The 9,276-nt window shown below is 35.3% G+C and overlaps 1 pseudogene; it reads left to right on the top strand.

The window, feature by feature from the left end:
* Nucleotides 1-7,794: 7,794 nt before the first annotated feature.
* On the top strand, nucleotides 7,795-8,724 carry LOC148776874 (olfactory receptor 4L1-like; annotated as a pseudogene).
* The last annotated feature ends 552 nt before the right edge of the window (nucleotides 8,725-9,276 follow it).

Raw genomic sequence — 9,276 nt, 5'->3', positions numbered from 1 at the left:
TACCATAAATGACCATCTTATATAAATTAAAACATAGTTTAGAACATTATATGAACTTCTCAGTTCAAACTGAAGAAAACTAATCATTAAAGACATGGGTTATTTTATATGATGAGAAAGAGCTTCAGTTGTTTTCTTTGACAAGATAATTTGTCAAGTTTTTTGGGAAAATCAAATCCTGGGTCACAATTTTATTATAAATAAATATAAGTATTTAATAAGACGTATCCCAGGGGTTCTATTTATTTTAAAATGTTCAGATTATTAATTGAGAACTTAGTTGGCAATCAAGATCCAATGATGAATGGTGGTATATCGGGTTCTTTTTTTATACTAAATTATCTCCTTTGATGATCTGCTTATTTCAATACAAGCCTTTGACTATGTGGATCACAACAAAACTGTGGAAATTTTTTTAAAAATTTTTTTTCAGTTTATTATTCAGTAGAGGATCATGTCATCTGCAAACAGTGAGAGTTTTACTTCTTTTCCAATTTGGATTCCTTTTATGTCTTTTTCTGCTCTGATTGATGTGGCCAAAACTTCCAAAACTATGTTGAATAGTAGTGGTGAGAGTGGGTACTCTTGTCTTATTCCTGACTTTAGGGGACATGAAAGAGATGAGAATACTAGATCATCTTACCTGTCTCCTGAGAAACTTGTACGCAGGACAAGAAGCAGTATTTCTAACGTTACATGGGACAACTGATTGATTCAAAACTGGGAACAGAATATGTGAAGGCTGTATACAGTCGTCCTGCTTATTTAACTTCTATGCAGAATACATCATGTGAAATGCCAGGCTGGATGACTCACAGGCTGGAATCAAGATTGCTGGTAGAAATATCAACAACCTCAGATATGCAGGTAATAGTCACTCTAATATTAGGAAGAAAAGAGGAACTAAACAGCCTCTTGATGAGGGTGAAAAAGACAGTGAAAAAGCTGGCCTAAAACCCAACATTCAAAAAACTAAGATCATGGCATCCAGTCCTGTCACTTCATGGCAAATAGACGGGGAAACCATGGAAACAGTGATGAACTTTATTTTATTGGGCTCCAATATCACTGTGGATGGGGACTGCAGCCACAAAATAAAAGGAGCTTGCTCCTTGAATGAAAAGCTATGACAAACCTAGACAGTGTATTATAAAGCAGAGACATCACTGCCAACAAAGGTCCTTGTAGTCAAAGCTGTGGTTTTTCCAGTAGTCATGTACAGATGTGAGAGGTGTACCATAAAAAAGGTTGAGTGCCAAAGAATTGATACTTTTGAACTGTGATGTTGGAGAAAACTCTTGAGAGTCTTTTGGACAGCAAGGAGATCCAGCCAGTCAATCCTAAAGGAAATCAGTCTTGAATATTTACTGGAAGGACTGATGTTGAAGCTGAAACTCCAATACTTTGGCCACCTGATTCAAAGGAAAATGCATTGGAAAAGACCCTGATGCTGGGAAAGATGGAAGGCAGGAGGAGAAGGGGATGACAGAGGTTGAGATGATTGGATGACATGACCGACTTGATGGACATGAGTTTGATGGACATGAACTGGCTTCAGGAGTTGGTGATGGACAGAGAAGCCTGGCGTGCTGCAGTCCATGGGGTTGCAAAGAGTCAGACATGACTGAGCAATGGAACTGAATTGAACCAGTGTAATGCTACTACAGAGGAATATTTTCTTCAAAATTTTCAGCTAGAAATAAACAAGAACAAGCGAATAATTGCAGAGTAATGAAATATTTCTAAGTTTAAGATAACATAAATTTAGGAACTAAAATAGAAGAAAGAGAAATAAATTTCTGGAATGCTAGGAAACAACGAGCAAGTCTGAATCATGGAAGACACGGCTGGAGCAGAAGCTTTGAAAAGGCAGGGTAGTGCAGGAGAAACAGGTATCAGAGAACAACCTCATGGCTACTTTTTTTTTTTTTTTTGTATTTCTGTCTTCAAGTCATCCAGTAAACATGCCACTGAGACACCACACTTCCCAAGTAGCTCTCCTATGTCCCCTGTCTCTCTTTAAAAATTTATTTTTTGTTTCTTCTCTGTTGTTTTCTAAGCTGCTGATTATCTTCTGCTTTTAAAATCAGAAATTTATGATTAAATGAAATACAATTTTAAATTACAGGTTGTGTTACACGATCAAGTGCTCTGTTAATTTACTAAAATATTAAAAATCTCTTTGCAGCTATTCATACCTTATTTGCTAACCTGAATATAAACAAGATTGACTGGTATTACATCTTGTAAAAATGAAAATCATTTATTTTCAAAATAGAAATAGCACTTGTAAGTATTTATGCACTCAGCATAGGAACTCCTAAATACATAAAGCAAATATTAACAGACATAAAAGCACAGTACAATAATGGTAGGGGACCTTTAACACACTTCTTATATCAACAGATATTCTTCCAGATAGAAAATCGTAAAGAAATATTGGTCTTTAATGACAGATTAGAACAGAAAAACTTAACAGATATTTATCGAACATTACATCATTTTTTCAATTGCACATATTTTTTCAATTGCACATAGAACACTCTCTATGGTTGATATCAAGTTAGGAGATAAAATAAGCCTCAATAAACATAAGATTGAAAATATATCAAACACCTTTTCCAATAATGTCATAATGAAACTAGTGATAATTTTCTTTGAAATATTAATAGTCATATAATAATCAATGGAAGGCTTTAAAATTTTCACTTAATGTAATAGAAAGTGTTTTAGAATGTTTCTTATTAATAGCAAATGAACAAAGCCACATTCCACTGAGAAAATACTTGTTTTTCTGCTATTCTGTAAAAATGGTAAGATGAGCAATATGACAATAAATAAAATGCATTCCTTATCAGCAAACACCATGGAAAGGTACACACAAACCATTTCTAAGGTTTGCAAATATAGTGATAGAATAAATTAAATCTTGTGGAAAGGAATTTCGCTTATTGTAAGACTATGGGAGATTTTAACATTTGTATATGAGAAATTCCCATCAACTACAATGACTCTTGCAAAAAAGCAAAATCTATGCAAAAACTCTGTATGAAACCATGGGTTAAATGATGAATTTGACTAGAATTAAATAAAGATTTGGAGATTAGGAACAGAGATGTCAACCAATTCAAAAGTTATTCAGGGCAGCCCTTGTTGTCAAGTTATTGAAACAGACTCTGAAGCCTGTGTTGCAGAGTATACCAGAAATATCAATATGATTATTTCAGTAAAAGCAACACCTTACAAAATAAGAATTTATTATATTTTATTTTAAGAAAGATAATGATTATGAAAGGGCTTCCTGGGCGGCACAGTGGTAAGAATCCCCCTGCCAGTGCAGGAGATGCAAGAGACGCAGGTTTGGTCCCTGGGTCGGGGAGATCCCTGGAGGAGGAGACGGCAATCCACTCCAGTGTTCTTGCCTGGAAGATTCCACGGACAGAGAAGTCTGGCAGGGTACAGTCCATGGGGTCACAGTCAGACACAACTGAGCACACAGCACAACAGCACACAGCAATGATTATGAAACTATTTTGTGCCGAGTATAAACATTCTCTCAAAATTTCATAGAAAGATACCTGAATAACGAAAATAGCTATACTTTAGTTAGCTTAATGATTAATCATTAATGAATATCAATTTTAAATAATTTAGCATAATTTATTTCAATTTTATCTTTAAAAATTTCTACCGTAACATGTAAACATATACATAAGATGTGCTTTTATACAATATGTGTAGATCAATTTTTATATTAATATTTTGATGGACAGAATGATTTTTCGATTATTCATCTCAAAAATTACTGCAGAGTTGTTAGAAGGAATGTAAGAAAATTTCTTGGGAGTGAAGTGAGGAAAATAAAGTGTGTGTTAAATCAAAGCTGTCTACACTTACTATATCACAATCAACCAACACTCTCATGCCTATTTTAATCATTCCAACTTCCCACTAGGGAAGCCCCTCATATTCAAGAGAATAAAGGAAAATTTGAATACTCCAGGAAATGACAGGAGAGTGACAGTATATTCCAGGATCAGAAATTAAGTGTGAACATCTTGCCTCAGTGATTTAACTACTCCCACTGAAATTTGGATTCCCAGAGATCCAACAAGTCTGCCTCCAAGGTGGTTCACATTTTTATAAAACAGGCCTAAAATAGTACCCAGAACCATATGAAGGGAATCACAGAGAGTGAAAAGTAGATTTGTCATTTTGAATAAACCCTTGAACATGCTGCTCCTAATACTGTGCCTTTAGAACAAGTAAGTGAAAATATTACAGAGAGCTAATTCATTAGAAGGTTCATACTCTGAAAAAGGTATTTTAATTACTCCTGTATTGGCTGAAAGGAAAAGGCTATGGATTTTAAGATATGAAATCACATCCTTATTTCACAATGAGCTATAATCAACAATTTCCATGAAAATTTAAAAGATAAATATTCTCAAAATGATATTGCAAAGTAAAATATGACAATAGATGATGTGATTAGGAATCATGACTAAAATTAAGAAAAGTAAACCCTGAGTATCCAGATAATTCATACTATCATTGAAAATAATGGAAAACCTAGAAACTCATGATATTTTCTGCAGAATAGGGATCAAGCTTCAAGTGTTGGCAGAACAAGTAAATATGCATATATAATGACAGTTGAAGCAGGATTTGGCAAGGTAGAATTAGGTAGACACAAACTAGATATTTAGAAAATCTCTGTATAAAACGTACCATTAATACAATGAGATTTTAAATAAATCTGAAAGAGCGAGAAGTCCCTACAGGATATTCGTATTAAAGTGCGAAGTCGCTTCAGTAGTGTCCAGCTTTCTGCAACCCTATGCACTGCAGCCGGCCAGGCTCCTCTGTCCTTGGGATTCTCCAGGTAAGAATACTGGAGCGGGTTGTCATTTCCTTCTCCAGGGGCTCATCTTGACTGAGGGATCGAACTAGGGTCTCCTGCATTGCAGGAAGATTTTTTAATTGTTGAGGCACCTGGAAATCCTTCATATTCAAGAGAGCAGTTCAGTTCAGTTCAGTCACTCAGTCGGGTCCGACTCTTTGTGACCCCATGAACCTCAGCACGCCAGGCCTCCCTGTCCATCACCAACTCCCGGAGTCCACCCAAACCCACGTCCATTGAGTCGGTGATGCATTCCAACCATCTCATCCTTTGTCGTCCCCTTCTCCTCCTGCCTTCAATCTTTCCCAGCATCAGGGTCTTTTCAAATGAGTCAGCTCTTCTCATCAGGTGGCCAAAGTATTGGAGTTTCAGCTTCAACATCAGTCCTTCCAATGAACACCCAGGACTGATCTCCTTTAGGATAGACTGTTTGGATCTCCTTGTAGTCCAAGGGACTCTCAAGAGTCTTCTCCAACACCACAGTTCAAAAGCATCAATTCTGTGCTCAGGAGTCTTTATAGTCCAACTCTCACATCCATACATGACCACTGGAAAAACCATAGCCTTGACTAGATGGACCTTTGTTGGCAAAGTAATGTCTCCGCTTTTTAACATACTATCAAGGTTGGTCATAACTCTCCTTCCAAGGAGTAAGCGTTTTTTAATTTCATGGCTGGAATCAGCATCTGCAGTGATTTTTGAGCCCCCAAAAATAAAGTCTGACACTGTTTCCACTGTTCCCCAATCTATTTCCCATGCAGTGATGGGACCAGATGCCATGATCTTTGTTTTCTGAATGTTGAGCTTCAAGCCAACCTTTTCACTCTCCTCTTTCACTTTCATCAAGAGGCTTTTGAGTTCCTCTTCACTTTCTGCCATAAGGGTAGTGTCATCTGCATATCTGAGGTTATTGATATTTCTCCCAGCAATCTTGATTCCAGCTTGTGCTTCTTCCAGCCCAGCGTTCCTCATGATGTACTCTGCATATAAGTTAAATAAGCAAGGTGACAATACACAGCCTTGACAAGTACTTGACAAGTACTTGACGTACTTGTACAGTACTAGAAAACTATAATTTTTTTTAAATTTATTTATTTATTTTTTATTTCTAAAAAAGAATTTTATTAAAAAAGCACAAATGCAAAGAAATGAACAGAGGAAAATTTATGTGTTGAACCTGGACTGGTCACATGATAACATACATGCTACAATTCCATTCTATAATTTACAAGCACAAAATTTTAACAAGAATAAAAGTTAAAAATGTATAATGGTTTACATTTTATTGAATATAATTCACATAGTATACATTTACCCTTTTTAAGTACACATTTCAATGATTATTTTTATACTCATATATTTGTGTATCTATCACCACAATCTGATGTTAAGTCATTATCATCAGCAGTGCCCATTGGCACTCACATCCCAACTCACGGGGACTACTGACATAATTTCTGTCTTTACGGATTTTTGTTTTTAAATATTTCATATAAAGCAAGCTATATAACATGTGGTCTTTTCTGTTAGGTCTCTTTTATTTAGTTTTTGAGATTTGTCTAGGATAAGTGTGCATAGGTTTTAAAAAATATAAAATGCATCTATATTGAAATTATGTGTGTTTTCTTAAAATGTCTATAACAAAACGGAAAGAGAATATTTAATTGTTACATTAAGTAATGTGTATTGTTCATATCTGATAATAAAATAAGCCTTGGTTTATTACTTTTCTAATAGGGATTTATATAAATTATTCTCAGGCTTTAATCTTGGATTTTCATGAATAGCTGACTCAATATACGCCTTCTCGGTGCTCATTCTGTGCCAAGCCAGGAGCTTATATATACACTATCTCATCTAATACTCACTACACATTCTTGGGAGTGGTCTTGCCTTTAGGACTCGGGGAGATTTACTTACTTACCTAGACCTTGATTTTTCATTTACTAAATAAGGTGTGGAGAAAAGTGATTAGAAAGTTCTTTCCTAGTGCTAATGTATTATTTTTCTACCTTCAATTTTATCCAAAGTAGATCATAAATTTAGTGAAAGTAATAAAATCTAATTGGCAATTAATTATTCAAGAGGAATAAAAGTTTCTTTACCAATACATGTTGTTGTCTAAGCTATATAATAATTTCTTTCCTTTCATTTATGTTACCTTTGTATTCATAATAGAAGTGCAGAAATAAATATTTTGAGAAGACTTGCTCAGGAAGAAGAATGAGAGACACAAGCACTGGGAAAGTCATCAACTTAAATTCATGCCATCTTTCCCTCTGAAATAAAGTAAAAGGCCAGTATAAGTCTTTTTAATCAATTTCTGCTTAATTGAATTAATTTCATATTCAGGTTTTTCTTTTGTTAGTTGTATCAGGGGTTGTAAAATTCTATGTAACATAGGAACTATGTGAAAAATATAGTCTGTTTTTCATTAAGAGGAGCATTTACAATAGAAACCTTTATGTTTAGTTTTAAAAAATAACAAAATATAATTCTGGAAGCAAAAAAGATAAATCCATGTGACAAAGGCAATGGTTCCCAAACTATAGCTGGTTTTCATTTTAATAGTTATCGAGCCTTGTCATTTCTCCATAGTGCATGTAATTATTGCATTTACTGCCACAAAAGTGTCAATAGTAATATTTATGCTCATTTACATTTTATTCATGTAGCACAACTCTTCATAGAAGGCTTAGTGTGCTTCTGTCCTCTGTGTACTCCCCAGGTAAACAGTCAACATTTCAGGATCCACTCTGTATACTTCTGTAGACTAACCTACAGTAACAACATTATTTTCACTTTATTTTCTCTAATTTGCAGGCACTAATCATTTCTTGAAAATATCTGAGATAAGAAAAAACTTCTGGAACTTTTTTTGAGTTGAGTAAATGGATCTGAAAAGTGGATCTGTAGTGACTGAGTTTATTTTGCAAGGATTTTCTGCAGGATGGGAACTTCAGGTTGTCTTCTTCGTGACATTCTCCTTGATCTATGGGGCTACTGTGCTGGGAAACGCTCTCACTGTGGTCACAGTGACATGCAGTTCCACCCTTCGTTCTCCCATGTACTTCCTCCTCGGAAACCTCTCCTTTTTGGACATGTGTCTCTCCACGGTCACCACACCCAAGATGATCAGAGACTTGCTCACTGAACACAAGACTATCTCTATATGGGGATGCATGGCTCAGATGTCCTTTATGCACTTGTTTGGAGGTGCTGAGGCAACTCTTCTGGTAGCCATGGCTTTTGACAGATATGTGGCTGTATGTAAACCCCTGCACTACAGGAAAATCATGAACCACAGGTTGCTGAACGGGTTTGTTATACTCTCATGGACAATTGGTTTTATACACACCATGAGTCAGATGGTATTAACGGTAAACCTGCCTTTCTGTGGCCCCCGCATTGTAGACAACATATTCTGTGACCTTCCCCTTGTGATTTAGCTTGCGTGTGTGGAAACATACACCCTGGAATTATTTGTCATTGCTGACAGTGGACTCTTGTCACTTATCTGTTTCCTCCTCCTGCTTGTCTCCTACACTGTCCTCCCGGCCACTGTGCAACGAAGATCATCGGGAGGCCTCTCCAAAGCTCTGTCCACACTGTCTGCCCACATCACTGTGGTCAGTCTGTTCTTTGGGCCGTGTATCTTCATCTATGCCTGGCCATTCAAGAGTTTTGCCAGCACTAAAGTCCTTGCTGTATTTTACACTGTATTCACACCCTTATTGAATCCTATTATTTACACCCTGAGAAATCAGAAAATGCGAGAGGCCATGTAAAAATTAAGGATCCAAAATGTTAGCTCCACATAGAATTTTTAGATTTTAGAATTGTATAAATAACCCAGCTTTCAAATATAAGGCTAACAAAATTTGAATATATTATATGTAATACATGGCTTTACTCTTTTATTTTAAATCATAACTGGTGCAGAAAAAATTAATGATAAAATGCTTTAAATTCACAGTTAATGCTGGTATAGCACATAATGATAATTAGTTATCTGCAGCAAAATAGACATATAATGTCATTAAATACTTTATGATATATTCAATATTTATTTATTAGTGAAGAGATAAATATAAAAATATGTAGTGGTACTATTAGAGATTATTTTAATATAGATTGCTAATGATTATCACTAACTACTACTACCATAAATGCGGTACCCTGAATAAATCATGATTAAAAGAATGATAACAGCAAAGGCAAAAATTTAATTTCAACCTCTTGAACCAATGAGATAAAGAACAAAAATAAATAAATTTGATAGTATAGTTACTATAAGATGACAGAGTGAATATAAATACCAGAAAGGAAAAAGAAATAATGGAAGGACAATTTCAATAGAACTACAAAGAGCA

This window comes from Moschus berezovskii, chromosome 9, assembly GCF_049115385.1.
Source record: "Moschus berezovskii isolate FMDL1 chromosome 9, NW_MosBer_1.0, whole genome shotgun sequence".
Lineage (NCBI taxonomy): Eukaryota > Metazoa > Chordata > Mammalia > Artiodactyla > Moschidae > Moschus > Moschus berezovskii.
This window is presented reverse-complemented; position numbering and strand designations above follow the sequence as displayed.